At 37.6% G+C, this 18,241-nt stretch overlaps 1 long non-coding RNA gene across 1 annotated transcript; it reads right to left on the bottom strand.

Moving 5' to 3' along the window:
- Positions 1-12,092: 12,092 nt before the first annotated feature.
- Positions 12,093-12,532, bottom strand: LOC120286468. The gene is made up of 3 exons (XR_005545129.1): positions 12,481-12,532; positions 12,223-12,359; positions 12,093-12,137 (listed from the first exon to the last, which is right to left on the bottom strand). It is a non-coding gene; the product is annotated as an uncharacterized LOC120286468 (long non-coding RNA).
- Between the last annotated feature and the right edge of the window lie 5,709 nt (positions 12,533-18,241).

Genomic DNA, 18,241 nt, shown 5'->3' with positions numbered 1-18,241 from the left:
CTTTTTGTTTTTGTCGAAAAAGCTTTCATAGCATTCTCATTTAAGTGAAAGTTTGAATAGATAAAATCTGTGTTTGGGAAGACTTTAGAGGAAAGTCTTTAGGAAAATGTAAAAACCTTTGAATTAAAGATATTTTCCAAAATGTAAACTGTGTTTGGTAAATTATAATTTAAAAGCCCTTTATAAGTACTTCTAAGTAAAATGGTGTTTGGGGAATTACATTTACAAAAAACTTTGGTGATTAAAAAAAATTATGAAAAAAAATAAAAAAGTTCACCAACTGCGGGCGGTAAATTTCACAGTGACCTCAAGGTCAGGCGACCTCCACGAGGGTCGCCCAACCTAGATTTAGGTGCGCCGAAGGTCGCAAGACCTTGCGGTGACCCAAATTTGGGTCGCCGAAGGTCGTGCGACCTCACGGCAATCGGCGCAACCTAGATCTGGGTTGTGTCGGAGGTCGCGCAACCTCACGGCAACCGGTGCGACCCAGCAATGACCAGATCCGGTTGCCCAACCTTCGCGCGACCAGATCTGGTTTGCCGAGGTCGCGCGACCTCACCACGACCAGATCCGGTCGCATGGAGGTCGGGCAACCGGATTCGGTGGCGCAACGCAACTCGTTGGGTCACGCGCCTCGCAGGCGATCGCTGCAACTTGCCGAGGTTGAGCAATTGGCTGGTGATGGTCCCCGCGACCTCACCGAACTCAGTCGGGACCTCGCCTACCTCAGTCGTGACCTCACCGACCTCTCAAGCTCGTCTATGCCGTCGGAGAAGAAAATGAATAGTTTTTCATGAACAGTGACATGGGTATTTCAAAAATGCTGAAAGCCCAAGGCGACCTTAGGACTCGCCTTGAGCTTTCACTTTTGAATGCCAAAAGATTACTTGAAGGCAAGTTTCATTGGGTGTTCCCAAACACTTAATATTTGGGCAAATGGGCTTTGGACCCCAAAAGGGCTTTCTAAAGTGGTTCCTAAACGGAGACAAAGTACGAGTTTCAAAGCACAACAACTCCAAAAAAAAAAATTGGGGGATAAGCAACCCAATTAACCGGCAGAGACTCATTTCAATGGGCCTTCACAACCCAGCCTGTCACTTGATTATGCTCTCTTCTGCAATGGACAACTATCAGGTTGGTAAATTTTTTTACATGCGATTGGGCTTTGGTATGATCAGCATGTGCACTTCCCAACTGACTCGATCTGTGCCCTTAGCTATTACCTTCATCAGATCCATTATATCGATCTCCATCTCCATCTTCAGTTCAGTTTTTCCTTTAAAGTACTTTAGGAATTCTAGTATAGCAATTGCCTCCGCCTATCTCACCGAGAATTCTCACCATAGAAGCAAATCCATTGATGAGGATACCCCGATTGTCTTGACATACACAAGCAATGCCCCTTCCCCTGTTTCTTTGGCATAAGATCCCATCCATGTTGATTTTAAGCACACTTGAGGGAAGGGGAGTTCAAATCGGAGGTATGTTAGTTCACAATTGTGATTTTCCTTCCTTCTTTCCCACCCATATGTTTAAGTTTGTCTCAATGGCCCTTACTGAGGTGATTACATGCTGGGGATTCAACATTTCAGCTCTAAACACCCAGTCGTTGCAAGATTTCTAGATGTGCCATAATAATAAGGCAAGCTGCTCAAACGATATCAAAGTATATCAAAAATTAACCAACCACCCCTCTATTCAGGTCACTCCATGAACATACTTTGTATGTTTACCACAATAGTGTTCTAGACTCGTTGAGTCCATGGACACAAAAGGAAAAGATGCTCAATGGATTTTAAGTGCTAATGACAGATTGTGCAAGTGGCTTCAGGTACAATATGTCTTTGAAATAAATTCTCTTTGGTTGTTAGTGCATTCTAGCAAAGTTGATAAAGAAAAAGAAAAATCTCTTTTTGGGTAGGTTGTATTTTAATATTCCATATTCTATTCCACAATTCTCTAGAAGTTAAAAAGGATGATGATGATCAATTTTGTTTATGGATTTCTCCTTACACCCTAAGATTATTATAGGCACTCTTGATTGTAAATTGGCCTATTTTAGTCAACTTTCACATCAATTTATCTCATGGAAACTGAGAGTTAAGGTAGATAGCTAGAATCTGCTAGGACATTTTGTAGTCGAACATCTCTCTCACTTTGTTTTCTTTCCAACTAGCTTCATCTTTGTTTATCAACTCTGATACCTAAGATTAGGGATGAACGGTTCCAAGTTTTTTACAGATTTTGCCTAGAACTTGGAATCTACCATCGAGTATAGGTTTGTCATTTTTTGGAACCTAGAACCTACCCGTCGGAACCAAGAACTTGAAATCTACATTGCCACAAGTTCCAAGGTTAGTTTTACATTCCAACGGGTCCTTTTTTTGTTTCATTTTTAGTTAAAAGAAGAAGAAGAAATGAACGCAACAATAATAAATAAGCTTGTCATTGATCAAAAACAATACAAAACAAAGAAAACTATCAATGGGGGGAAAGTGAATTCTTGACAAGGAATTCAACTAGATAAAAGAGAGAAAAAGAAGCAAAAGTCTACATTGAAATGGAACAAAATTCATTAGACCATAAACTTTGTTTGGGAACTTTGTATCGAGAAATTTATAAACCATAAAACCAACTAGACCATTAAAAAAAAAGCATTAAAATTGCGAGTATGAGCATTAAAAGAAAGATAAGTTTTTGGTCCTCAAACATCCATGAAAATTTATTCCAAAATTTGATCACCTAAAATCAAAAGAAACAACAATCATAATTAATAACTTAATAATAGATTTAAATTTAAAATTGAAGTGTCATATATCGGTTATTTGCAATTGTAACTATAATGTTTTCTTTGCAATTGAAAGTTCACCATATATAGGGTGGCCCGGCATTGCAATTTGTGTAAGTGCTCATTGAACATTATGAGAACTAACATCTTTTGGAGCCTACATAAAAGAGCATACCACGATGCTTAACTTGACCATATAATCAACCATATATGAGAACTAAAACCATCGGATGGAAGTGTAAAATAAGTATTAGATGCCTTACCGCATATATATATATATATATATATATTTTTTTTTTTTTTTGGGTGACCCAAGAACCCCATACAGCTGGTAGCCAGCAAGTAAACCTGGAGGGACACGTAAGCAACGTAAGTGGGAGGACCCACCACTCTTGGCGTCCCACTTATGACCCCAAACAACCATGATGGGATTCGAACTCCTCCCCTTCGTGAGGGGAGAGAACTCAAACCATCGCAGCCACCAAGGTGGTGGTTGCCTTACCATATATATTCATTCTGCTTTAACTGGTAAACTCTATTTACGACGATAATTTCCTCATTAAGACAATCCATATCTTAAAAAAAAAAAAGATATTAAATAAAATATTGACTTATATATATAAAAGGAATTACAATATATAAACATCACTTACCCAACTCAAATTTTTTTGCATTCTCGATGCACTCTTCAACATTAATTGACACACGAATAGCTTTCAACCAATCTTGAGTGTAAATCAAAGCTTCTTCCACTACTTTGAGAGTCAAAGAACTTCAAAAGCTATCAAGCACACGACCCGATGTACTAAAAGTTGACTCTAAAGCAACAGTAGTTACGGGAATAGACAAAATATCCCGAGTCATCAAAAGGCCAAGATCAAAAACTTTTTCATTTTCTTTTCTTAAAGATACTCATCAAGCTAAAATTTGTTGGTTCTAGGATCTAATACAATCACAATCGACACTATCATACTTACTTTATCCAAACTTCCATAATATTTGTCAAATTTTTCTTTCGTTTTTGCACCCATAGCTTGAAGCTTAAGATTCGAAGCATCGGCTACATCTTTCAAATCCATTCAAAATAATTATTTGAAGTAACATATGAACTTCCCAATATTCGATTGATGGCATCATAGAATTCTTTTAAAAATTTCGAAAAAATAATAGCGTTTTCCCAATCATCATCTTAGGAATTTCATGATTAAGTTCACTTGTAAAAGATAGATCATCTTCTTCCATCATTTCAAAAGCTTTTCTAAACTTTATGGTGATATCTAACATGAGATAAGTGGAGTTCCATCTAGTGATAACGTCAAGAATAATCGAACCCTTATAAGTGATCCGTTCGATCTCAATGCAAGATTGAAATGCTTTGGCTCTCGTAGGAGAACTCCTCACATACCTAACTACATTTCGAATAAGAGCGATAGAATCATATACCGTAGTCAAGCCATCTCTCACAATCAAATTTAATATATAAGATGTGCACCTCATGTGCAAAACACTACTATCTAATATCAACAATCTTTCTTTGGAAATTTTTTCCCTCAAATAACCAATTACAACATTGTTTGAACTAGCATTATTCACCATGATTATTGACATATTTTTTTCTATTCCTCACTCCTATATGCATTTCTCCACCATTTTCTCAATCTCCCTACCTCTATTACTATGCATTATCACAAAATTGATGATTCTTTTATACAACTTCTAATTGTTATCAATAAAATATGCAATGAGAGATAAATAATTCAGATTTTGAATGGAACTCCATGTATATGTCTGATAAACATTTGAAAATAAGTTTTCAAATAAGTTTTTTCACAGAAATACAACTTCATGCAATCTTTTACCACTGCGAAACGTGATAAATGTTTAAAGAGAGATTGTAACCCACTGACAAATTCACGAAATTCAATACGCTCGACTAAGGAAAAATGTTGTTCATCAAGGATGATGAAAGGAGCCAGCATTTGTCTACAACATTCTTGATAAAACAACCATGTCAAAAAAACGCTACCAGTATTAGAATCTCATTTTGCCTTACCAGTCATGTCTACATTACATGGTGCAAAAAATTTATGCCTCTTATCTACATTACAAGGAAACTTCTTACACGTGGTCAAGTGTTTTCTCATTACAGAAGTACCGTTAGTAATACGGTATTTAAGTACAGACCCACAATGAATGTAGTTCACTTGATATATTTATCAATCCTTATCATTGATTCTCGCATAATGATTCTAGCATTCGAATGTATATTTTTCTATCACGATGAGGAAGACGAGAAACTAATACTTTATTTGTGGCACTCATGGTAGGGGATGACTCTTCTTCATTTTCATCGCCAGAAAATTCCAATTCCGTGATCGGAGTCATCTCTTCACATCCCTCCACTTCCATTAACGTGTTATCTTGATACATTAACTTCGCACTACACAACAATAATAGAATATAGTTAGGAATTTCAAAATAAAGATTAAATATTTATTTTATAGCAAAACAAACTACTACTCATGAATTTCAATTTGGAATGATATGTCAAATTCCAATTTGAAATGATATGTACTTGTATTTATTCATCAGTTGGAATATGTAGATGAAAGAAGTCATTAAGCAGGTTAATCTGGTACAACACACTAGACTAAGATTGCAAGGGGAGTGTTTAGACATATTCAGGCATAAATAAAGTAGAGACATGTATCTCCTCTTCAAGTTCCAATTGAAAGGAAAAGTCTAAATCTAATAAAATCGTGATATCCCAATAGTAGCCTATAAATGGAGGTGATTATTTTCTTTAAAGTTCATTAAGCAACATTGAACTAATCAATGTTGAACTAAAAAAAAAGTGGCCATTGATACAAAATTTTGTTCTGTTCCAAAGCTCTATTATAATTTCTTACCTTTACCAAAAAAAAAAAAAAACATTGAACTAATCAATCTAAGACTGAAGAACAGAAATAGACTGCAAATTCTTAAGTCCATTGATACAAAATTTTGTATCTTCTTCTTGTGTTGCCAAGATTCATCAATGAAATAAGTGGCCAAACAAAAGTATCAAACATTTCCAGAACCAGCCCAAGCATCTATACTGAGGTTAATTCTACTAGGCAACTTATCCAAGACCTCAAAAACCTTTTGCTTCTCTTTTCATAGATTTCCAAGTAGTCGGCCTCTATTTTATTCGTTGTCACATGCTCAAAAAAAGGCTGCAAATTCTTGACAAATACCTTGAACCCATTTCCACCAAGCAAACAATTCAAACATGATAAAGAATTCATGAAAAATAGTACATCAGCCTCAATAATTATGAGAGTTCATGCATTTCTCAAGACTTTGGCTTTGGATTCAATCGGAATTTTTCCATTTAACTTCAACATCTTTAATGATTAACAAAGAAAATGTTAGAAACAAAATCAATTTCATCTTGAGCATAAGCAAATGACATCGGAAAAAAAAATTAATAGATGCTTGCATTTTCGTATGGCATCAATTTGATTTATCACTGATAGGACAATGTAGAGGAAGTGCATAAGTAGAGGTTGAAGCAAAACAGACCGCTTTGTCATGCAGAGTAAGAAAGCAAGAGACATATAAGTTACGTAACAAAATTCACAGCAGATTCCAAGTTAATCATTAATTTGTCAATACAACCTAGAAGGTCTTTCACTAACAGCAATATTCTGATAAAATAATGGTAAAGAAAAATAAACCAAGTATCTAGAAGAAATCTGAATAGGACCAATCTATAATTAGTTGTCGATATAAACCATGCATTCAAAAGAAAAAGACAAGATCGGAAGTTCAGAACCTAAAAGTTGCATGCGCTATAAGACATGAATTATACGGAAATCTACTTCTACTATGATAGTGTCGAAATGCACCAATTGCTTTTTCGTATAGTTTACATAAAGACAAATTCAATCCAAGCAACTACTGTTATAGTAGCTAACAACCTCCGAGAGAGACACATTTTGAATGGAAAATACACACATGAACTTGCTACCTCATACAAATGCGGCATCTAGCAAGTCCTTTTATAATTTAGCAAGCATTGGCATTGTACGAATCATTGAACCGTACCAATCTAAGATTGAAGAACAGAAAAGACAAGATGGCGCAGAGATTGGACCTGCGATTGAAGTGGTGGTGGAGGAGGCGTAGTCCTTCGAGGGGGCAAGGGGCATCGAGTAACATCGAGGGGGGTGAGCGCGTCAATGGTGACGAGTGATGGCGCATCATCGTTGAGGAGTGGAGGACACAATATGGGGGAGTCGGGGGGATAGGGAGTATTTTGGGGTTTTAGAGTGACGGGGTTGAGGGTGGCAAGCGGCATCCAACAAGGGGTGAATGGCATCTAGTGACCTCAAGAGAGGGGCTAGTAGCGTTTAGCGAGGGCGAGTGGCATCAAGTGAGGGGGATGCGGCATCGAGGGTAGAAAGTGATGGGGAGTCATCGAGGGGTGAGTGGCGTCTAGCCGGGAGGGGGCGAGTAGCGTCGAGGGCAGCAAGCGGTGGGGCGTCGTCATCAAGGGAGTCAAGGACAGGGTGTGGGGGAGTCGCGGACAAGGCGTGTTTTGGCTTGGGGTTTCAAACCGACAGAGTTGGAGACAGGGGTTGGGTGAAGAAGGATAAACGAATTAAAGTATAATTAGGGTTTTTTGGTTTAGGAACCGAATCTGGCCTCTCTAGAATTGGGAACCGCGCTCACCCCTACCTAAGATGGGTCATCTCTATTTGTAGGTCCTCTAATCAAACCTCTCGATAACCATTGATCTTCCCTTATGCTGTTTTTTTTCTCAATTTCCAACCAACCACTATATTGATTGACTTATAACATTGCGTTCCATGACTAGACTTTGCTATCTCCAAGAGGCTCATGAACCATTTTCTACATGTAATATATTAGCATGTGGATGATATAATCATTTAAAAATCCAACTCCAAAGAGAATGAGGATTCTAAACTAGCCTCCATGCTTGTCAACCCAATATTGCCTCTTTGAATTTAACCAAGTCTTGAAACCTTAATCCATCCTCATCCTTTCTTGATTTAAGAGTATCCCGGTTTCTCTAATGCAAACCTGCCTTAACTTCATTGTTTTTCCACCAAAAAGTGGCTATCTTTCTTTCATTAGCTTGACAAATGGATAGGGGAACTTTAAGGATGGATATAGCATATTGCGGTAGAGCTTACACTATAATTTTAAGGAGAACTTCTTTCCCTATCTTTGATGAAAAGTTCTATTTTCAGCGTTCAAATTTCATGTTAACTCTTGCATGGATCCAAGCAAACATTTGTTTTTTTTAAACCACCCCAATCGGAGAATATTCCGAGATACTTCCCTATCTTTTCTAACTTTGGTAGTCTTATTTTATATGTCATATTCCTCCTCAACTTGCTTAGGCAGTCTTTGCTGAAGAACATGCTTGATTTGTTCAAGTTTATGGCTTGTCTAAACGTGAAGTAATATTGGTTGAGGATCATAGCTACATTCTGACATTTGATTAGATTTCTTTTCAGGAATAATATTAAATCATCTGCAAAAAGTATGTGGGATGATGATGGATACAATCTGTTCAGTTTAATTTCATTAATATTTCTATATTTTACTTCTCTTTTCAGCAACATAGATAATACATCAGTCACAATGATGAAGAGATGGGGAGATAGGGGGTCACCTTATCTAATATCGCGAGGACATAGGTTTCTTGTTAACTTTGACATTGAATGACACTGTAAAGACACATTTTATAACCCAAGAGATCCATATATCACAAAAACCTATTTTAAGCATGCTTGCTTCAAGAAAGCCCCATTCTACACGATTGTATGCTTTATTCATATCTAACTTCAGGATTGCATGAAATTTCCTTTTTCTCTTTGGGATATCTAACTGATGAAGCGCTTCCCGCACTATCAAGATATTATCTTATATTTGTCTACTACTAACAAAGGCACTTTGCTCCATTGCTATCAAATCAGGAAGTTATTGTATTAATTTATTCGTCATAGCTTCTAAAATGATTTTATATGCAAAATTACATAGGTTTTTTTTTTTTTTTTTGAACAGAACAAAATTACATAGGTTGATAGGTCGAAATTGTTCCAATTTCTCTAGATTATGAATTTTGGATATGAGGGTGATATAGGTGTTGTTCAACTCAAGATCAAGAGTCCCTAAATTGAAGAATGACCTTACATCCCTAAATATTTTCTCTTGGATATCCTTCTAGTGATGTTGATAAAATTTTCCATTCAAACCATATGGTCCAAGAGCTTTCAAAGCGCCCAACTAGAAGGTTGCTTCAGTAACCTCTTCTAGAGTCACTTCTCCAATCAAAACCTAGTTAATCTCCTCTTTAACAATCCATAGGACCATATTGAGGTGTAAAGCTCTTTGAAATACTCAACTGTCATGTCCTTTAGTTGAAGTTAATCCCTTAAAAACGAGAGATTTTCTTTTATTTTAAATGATAGTGTGGATAGCATTTGTATTTTATTTATTGTTGCAGCATATTATAACTTGATTATCAATTAGTATTTTCCAAAAAAGCAGTAACTTAAGCTCACCGAGCAAACAATACAAAAGCAATCACTGTGAGGGCTGCTATATATCAAGTCATCATGCAAAAGTTCCTGCATTGAAGAATTGTTGAAGTGGCATTAAGAAGAAGTAAATTAAGGAGCTTAAAATTTATCACTTCATAAATAGTTGCTGCTTTAGAGAAGTAAATCACAATCTAAGTTTTTCTTGGGGGTTGAAAATTCACTTTCATTTCATTAGAATGAAGTTGGCGAATACACATCTATAAAAGCTTCCGAACAAAGGAGCTCCCAAAGGCCCAGAGGAGGATAAGAAGTCTAATTTCATGGCGGGCTATTTCTTTCTTTGGGCCTTTACAACCCAATTATCAAATTCCGTTGATCTTTCTCTTCAATGGATTAAGTCGATTAAGTATTCAATGATGGCGAGGCTTTTAGAAACACAAGTTCTTATACCATTTTTGAATTACGAATAACATTATTTTCCATATCATATGTAGAATAAGTCAAATCAAATATTTATTTTCATGGGGCACAAGGGACATGATTATTGCGAACTAGAGCACTATCTAACCTAGACTGTCATGGATCTAATTAATTGCATATGTTAATCAAGATGGGTCTCATATAATCAATAATTGCGACCTTATAGGTCCATGGAGTCATGATCCATGCAAAATGTTTTCTCCTTTAAAAATAAGTGGGTTTGCCAAGTATGATTTGTTGAGGATATTGGGCCACTCGTTATAAAAAAGAAAAAAAATCAACGAATCATATGCTATCATAACTATCAATTGTAATTCACCCGGTCCATCTAAAACCTGATCAAGGTAAGACCCACCTATCCCATGAAGGCATGTGGAGCATTGGACCTTCTGACACATTCCAACTTTTATGAATCATAGGAAGGCCCCGCAAGGACCAATCGGAGGGAGCAAAAAAGATCACTATATATTTACCTAACATTCGTGTGAAAAACCAGGGCCTAAGTTTAATTTTTCACGATTTTATGTCATTGGGAAACCAAACTAATAATAATAATAAAAAATGCATGTCTCTAAGAATAGATGGTATGTGGAGATATTCATAAGAAGACTTTTTGTTGCTAAATTCTTTTTTGAGCAATATATCATTATCTCAAACAGAAATTATCGCTCATAATTCACATCACGATGTAAAAGTCTTTCTAAATTATTCTTTAAGGTTTATTAAGGAGCACATAAACCATCATTGTGTCACAAAAAATAAGAACGCAATGAGTATAATGGAGAGCCAACTTGATACGAGGTGCAAAATCTTTTCAAACTCAATTTTTGGTGAGAATTATGGGATAATTGTAATTTGATTTAAGGCCTTTCTATGAAGCACTAATCACATTAAATCATCAAGAACGTACCACCCTCCACATTCTTAATTCTATCGCGTCAGCAGACATTCCATGAAACTATGTCCATACCGACTTACCAACTAAGCTCTGACCATCTTCGTTCAAAGTGCCATTTTATCTTTTATGTATTCCGATACCATGTCGATTTGTTTTCATTCAACTTGTAAAGAAAACTCATTGCCTCATCTGGTTTCATGGGCTTATTATGGTGCTCAGTCCTTTAGTTGTGGCTTGTTTGTCAAACACCTTCAAAGCCCAAAATTTTATACATTAACAAGAAGATAGATATGCTAAACAAGCATAAACCATCTTCCTCATTCCCCATACCTAGAAGATACTCATAAGATCTAGACACCTTGATTTTTTTCTTTCTTTTTATTTCTTTTTTTGTTAGAGTAATAGACACTTTGATAGATTGCAATGGAATGCGACCCATCGTGCGGGAAGGGCGTAGGGGTGCGTGGGATGCGTGGTCTTTTATAGGCTCCTATACTACAGCTTAATGGGAAAAAGGTGAAGCCACTCATGAAAAGCAAGGACTCCCCCGACCCAACATTCGAAGCAAAATATCCAATCACATCCAATATCTCATGCTTTTTTATTGGCCCAAACGCAACACAAATGTGTCAAATCAAGCAAAAACAAACAACACATTCCCTCGTGGCCTTCAGCCTTTTGAAAGACACAAGGAAGCATCCCAAGCTCCCATCAAAAGGTAGGGGACTTTGCTAGGGTTTTTCACTACACAAATCACTACCGACCAAACAAATTTCACGGTAAACAAAATCGAAAATGAAACAAAATGCCAAAGTGGGCATTGAAGCAAATAGCAGCATTCTAAGGAAGCTGCTATTTCTAGCATGAATATAGACAAGATTGGGATTAATTGGCTGATGCTTCTTTCTCCCACTCCCCTTGGTCTCTGTACTGAACTTCATGTCATCTTCTTGCTTCTCTCTCTCTCTCTCTCTCTCCCTCCGTGAAAAAGTTTCAATCTTTTTTTTAATTATATACTGTTTTCTTCTCCAGCCGCTTGGCTTTCACTGGCTGAAGAATATTCTTCTTTTCTCTTTTTGTGGGTATTGGAAAATGAAGACCCCCAGGTCATCAAATCCACTCATGCTACTGAATTTGGGACTTTTAAACACTCATTAGACCTGTAATCATCATCCCCCAAAGCAAGAACCTAGCTCAATATCACAGGAAACTATTGCCTTCTGGTCTTTTTCTTCACAGGGCAGTTCTGATCACTGTCAATGAATGGAAGCCTCCTCTTGATGCCACCACTGGCATAGGTTAAAGATGATGAAACACTCCTCAGAACATCTCTGTGAGAAATTTTTGGCGGGGTCTTGTGTTTTTCTTGCTTCATTATTCCCTGAAGAAGGTTGTAACAGACGAATATATGCTCCTGTTGCAGGGAGACAAAAGAGACTATAATCAGAATTAACAATAAGATCATTAGGAAAGGGACAGCATATTTTGCAGAGACTCACATTATCTTGAGAATCCCATAATGAGATTCTACTTGTTTTAAGTTCCATTGCTTTTCTACTCAACTCAGCATCAGAAGATGACGATAGTACGGCAGCAGCAGCAATAACAGATGGCCTATAATCCACCAAATTAATCTCTGGCACATAAATTGAATATAAACAGATAAATACACGTTGTAGTAAAAATGAATACACACAACATCAATCTATGTACGCAAAAATGCTTAATCTCACAGATTAGACTAGCTTTCTTTTTACCTTTTGATAGCGCAAGAACGAGCTCCATTGCATTGAAGAACTCCCTCTCTCTGGATTGGCCGTGGAGTTTAAGGACTAAATAGTGCAGATAAGAGAAGGGAGTGATCGAACCCAATTTCCACTCGAGTGTTTTCAAGATCAGGAGCTCGGTGTTCTGTATTATTTCACCCTCGAAAACGAAATCTTGAGCTTGGAAATCTGATATCGCAGGGACTCTGTACTCCTCCATCTTCGCCGCCAGAAGCAAGCACGCCAGCGACAGCAGTCGGACGGCCCACAACTTCCCGTCCTGCAATATGAATCCGGCAATCCCAGGTAAATATCATTCAGAACCCGATTCATCAGAACCAGAAGAGACCCAGAAAATGCAAAAAGGGTCTCTTTTCTAGCTACTTAGAGACCGCACCGATAAGAAATGTTCGGATTTCCAAAGCATCGAATAAGCACTCGTGGACAAAATTCAAATGAAAAGGAATAGGAGCTCGCTTACGGCTATGGAGCGGATTGCGAGAAACCGATCGAAGTAAGTGATGGACAGATAGGCAGTGTGCAAGTGAAATCCGAACGATTCCCTCCTCTGCAAAACGCAGACTTTCCTTCTTTTAGCAATAGCAATAACGACCCAGAAACGATAAAGCGGTCAACTTTAATGAGAGAACAATCCAGAGAGAAAGAGAGACAGACAGACATCGAAAATCCAATCGATGGCGCTGGTGAGCGCGCTCGAGCCAGAGGCTGCGCGGGGTGGCGGCGGCGGCGGCGGAGGAGCAGCGGAGCGAGAACGGAGGGTCCCGGGTCTCTCGCCGGACGAGCCTCTGGATGTACTCGTCCTCGTCGCCGACGGCGAAGAAGAACTGGGAGGTGGCCGCCGCCGCTGGCGCCTGGTCGGAGCCCCTGCGGCGGGGGCGGTCGTCGTCGTCGTGGGAGACGAGGAGGAAGGCGGCTTCGTCCTCTTGGCACAGGAGGGAGACAACGTCGGAGTCGTCGCCGTACTCCATCCTTCTGTTCTGTCTCAAGTTTTCTCTGCCTAAGTCTCGGGCGTCCTCTGTGTTTCCTTGCGCGGTTATAGCGAAGTGAAGATCTCCGAGCAAGAAGGAATCGTGGGGGAGATTCGGCGCTGAAACAACGTTGACGGGATTGACAGAGAGAGAGAGATGAAATCGTGGGGAGCGATGGATATGGAGAGGAGGAGAAGGTGGCGCTTTCAGTGCCGCCAAAATCAGCGGGGCACAGAGAGAGGGAGGGAGAGAGGTTATTTGCGGTTACTTATAGCGCAGTGTTGCTACAGTTGTTATACAGAGGGTAAAAAAGTACATTCTCTCTTTTTTTTACCCCTAAATTAGGCATTGTCTGACTTTCTTTGCAAATTTTTTTAATATTCTATGTTTTTTTTAAGGAGGTTGATGTGGAATTTTGAGGAGGGAGAGGAAGATATTTTATATTTGCTTAGATTTATTTCTCCCTAGGAATAATATTATTTGGGTTAACTTTATGAAATGAGCTTGACCGTCAAAAATGAAAAGACAGTATGGAAATTGCAATGAGACCTAGATAGATGGGGTATAATGTCCACTTTTTAGATGAAAATTAGTTAAGTGTTAGGATGATATCAATCGTCATTATTTTGTAGAAACGACTAAAAGGATAATGATGGTACAAGGTCTAATTCTTAGCAATTTTGATGTTGTCGTTGAATTATTTTTCATTTGAATTTGTATACTATGATTTTCAACAATTCGAGGTTGAAGCATAATTGCCATTGAATCTTGACGTGAACTATGTGTTGATATTAATTGAGTCAATGGTGCCACAATAAAAAAAAAAATCACTACAAAAGAGACATAAAGCCTGAAAAGAGGAGTGGGAGAGGGAGAGATATGAGTAAGCTTCTACATCAATGGCCAAGGATGGTGTACGTCACCCCGGATGGCAATTAGAAGGTATTGACACCAAAACATAATCAATTTCTGAAATCGATGAGTGACGGACTCGGTCGATAAGACTTAAGTTTGTTCACAATAGAGTTATTAGTCCATGATATGAGCTTGTTTATAATGAAGAGAATCGATAAGATACGGTGGGAATCATTGACAAGAGCCCTCATTAGAACCTAAGAGAAGTTGATCGACAATATCGTCAGTAGCAAGCTACTCCAGATTTTGGCTAACTGTTGGAATGGTGCAGTTAATAAGTCGTGGCCTGCCGGCACATCAAACATAGTGGATCGATAGGAGTACATTATTGCCAGGTGATTAAGCCAGCATTCTCAAGATTGGTAATTACTTGTACATAATCCTTACTAAATAATAGGACATTGTGTCTATTACTTGTAATTTATTGTAATTGCGGACAGGATTACAAAGTTGCTGGTTTATTCAAAATCAAATAGCCACTTGTATGCAACTGTCAATAATAGGTTATATAAACCTGCGTTGTACTGTTTGTAAAGGTTCATTCAATCAACCATTGAACTCAATGTTCTTCGTAATTTATTTCCCAGTAAATTTATCTTTCCTACATTTTTAATTTCCTCTTGTCCAAAATCAACGAAAGACCTTTCGCAGCATTTGTCAATTTAATTCAATCAATATTTAAAAGATATTTCAAATTTTCAGGGAACCATTTTTATGAGACAACTTTTGTTGAATCTGAGAAGACTACAACAGTGAGGACCAGAAATCAACAAGAGGCTAACAATGCTACCAGTAGCCACAACATGTTACCACCAACTTGAAATGAGATGGCTCCACATTCCGAGTCCTTAGCCATTGGAGGAGTGATGGAAGATAATTGTGCAAGAGATGCTGATCTTCCAAGGCATCTCAATGAAGAGCAATTGAGGTAGGTTGCACCAATTCTTGCATGGTGTCAACATGCACAATTCGATCAAGGAATAGCTAAATGACATGGCCAACTACATTGTGAATCATATGCCGAATGTGATCAAGCAAATGGTCATCAATATTATCAATGGTGCCATCTCAAGGCTAGAATCTTCCAACTAACCACAATGACAATTCCGAGCGTATCTTGTTATAAGGGTACGTTCCTAGTCCATCTGAATCAATTTACTAATGCAAATAATTTAGGCCAAGTTTATCAACTCCAGTAGAGCTGTTGCGCTCAAGACTTCAAATTAAAGCCAAAACAATAGTAGTAATTAAAACAATGCCGATCAAATAATCAAATGAGTAATAATAATTTGGTGAATCAGACTAATCGACAGAATGGTCAAGCTTCAACTATTGAAAATATTAGACCAACTGGTGCAGTGGTGCCACCTAATGTGCTAAACATTTCCTGTAGGCCTAAGTTGCTAGTTAATATTAGCATCGCCTAAGGGGCAGCAAAATGAGCAATTGAATGCTCAAATCGCTCCAGAACAATTTGCCTAAATAGTTGGACAATAATTAGAAATAGACGGACGTAATCACAGGAAACATTATCATAAGTGGGTTGATAATATGACTTTTCTGGAAGCCTTTAAAACTCCTAATTTTGCCATTTTTACTGGCAAAGACAAACAAACGATTGTTCAACATATCGATCTATTCATAGCCCAATGTGGTGAAGTAGGAATAAATGAACTTTTTAGATTTAATTTTTTTACTTTGTCTTTATTAAATATTTATTTTATTCTATAGACTAATTTGTCACCTAATTCGGTTTGTAATTGGTCGGAGATGTAAGGATAATTCCATTCTTCATTTTATAAAACGATACCATGCCAAACTTTACCAATACAACAATGAGTTTTTTGATGGGTTTGTTACATGATTTAAGAAGGTTAGGAACAGATGCCTCACTTCACTCTTAGAAAAAAAAAGTTATAAATTTACTTTCATTGGGTTAAAATTTAACTTGAGAGAGATATTTGAGAGCTAAGACTTTGCTAATTTATTTCTCAGTATGAGCTGCTGCAGAAAGAAAGAGGTAATAGGCCACAAAAAGACTACAAGCAAAATGTGGCTTTAATAAAAAGTCATGAGGATTATAACATTACAAATGCCATAATTTTCATACAATGCTTATTTAAATGCCACAACTTTTTTTCAATCAATTGAATACCATTAATTTATAAAAAAAATGTTCGCTTGGGTACTTTAACTTTCATTTAATCATTTGAGTGTCATAACATTTTCCAAAAATGCATCAAGATGCCAAAAATTAGACGTGGCATGGCACCTGAGGTAAATTTTCTAAAAAGGTCATGACACTTAAGTAATCGATTAAAATACTATATGTCACTTAAGTGACTGGAGAAAAAAAGTGGATTTCGTATGAAAACATGATATTTTTTATGCTCTTTAGGTTATTATGTTTGTTTTAATTCTTGCCCTGTCATGATTTCAAAAAATGTTTTTTCTTCCAAAGGATTACATTTATTTTTTCCAAAGATATTTTTGGCTTTAAAAACCAGTATTATATATGTGGCTGAAAGGACGAAGAGAACCCTTGTCTGACGCAGCCAAATAATGACACGACTGTCAATTCTAAAGTTGAGCATGCCTCACTAGTTAAAATGTATAAATCATATTGCACACGCATACACTCACAAATTAAGGATCGTGCATATATTTACACATCTTTTACATATTTTCATTTCATAAGCAAGCAGGGGATATTAAGTCATGGCTGGCCGTTGAACGACGAAGAAATTTCACCAATAAAGTCTCCCCAAAAATCAAAATTGCAATACAATTTTAGGAAATTATTATGATAATTGTATTCAAGGACTTAATTGAAAAGTGCACCGGAAGTCCTAAACTTATCAGGAAAGGTATTCTAAAACTTTCAAAAAATGTAACTAAATTCTAAAACTTGTCAAAATTGTACAATCAAATTCTTTTGTTAATTTCGTCCAACTTAGCTAATAAAAAATACCACGTGGCCATTTTTCTCTCTCTCCCATGTAATGATGACATGGCTAAAACTTAAAATAGAATATTAAAACAACATCGTTTTAGTCTAAATCTAATTTTTAATATAATTTTTATTTAAATATATTTAAAAATAATCAAAAAATTTTAAAAATACAAAAGGAAAAGAAGAAGATGGAAAAAGCAAGCCCACGACCATCGCCGCCCCACCATCATTGGAAAGGGCCAGCAATAGTCGGAGAATCAAATTTGGGGGAGGGTTGCGACCCTTACCCAAAGGCCAGTGACTCTCGCTAATAACAGCAAGTAAGGGTGGTGGCCCTTTCCCAAATTGGGCAAGGGTTGTTAGGGCCCCGCAATCCCTGCTGACCATGCTTTGTCCAAGCCATATGATCCTTGTTCACATCAATCAATCCTTTTGCAACGCCTATTATTGATTCTCAATCCATCTGTCGCCTTACTCATCTCACCCAATTCATGGTTATAATCAATGCCCGGCATGGGTTCAAGGGCACAACTCGTACCAACCTAATGCACGAATTTAAGGGGCCAACACGCGGGGAAACGCAACCTTTTCACGTTTGGACTTAATCAGGCTCGTTTCTAGAAATCTAAGCATTCTTTAGTGTTGGGGGCCATTCAAAGTTCCCTTTGTTATTCTTTTTGGCAGGGAATTAGGCCACGAGAGATGGAAAGCTTGGGCACGAAAGAAAGCAATCGATGGAGGAGCGTCTCCACGTGCGAAAGGCTGGGCACCCCTTTGAGACTTTTGCTCACAGAAAGAGATGATGTATGATCAATTTACGAGGGGAAAAAGAAAAAGGGAGGGTGGGAAGAGCTTTGCTCGGAGACGCTCCTCCTCTATCCAGGCACACAGAGTT

This window comes from Eucalyptus grandis, chromosome 8 (assembly GCF_016545825.1).
Source record: "Eucalyptus grandis isolate ANBG69807.140 chromosome 8, ASM1654582v1, whole genome shotgun sequence".
NCBI lineage: Eukaryota > Viridiplantae > Streptophyta > Magnoliopsida > Myrtales > Myrtaceae > Eucalyptus > Eucalyptus grandis.
This window is presented reverse-complemented; position numbering and strand designations above follow the sequence as displayed.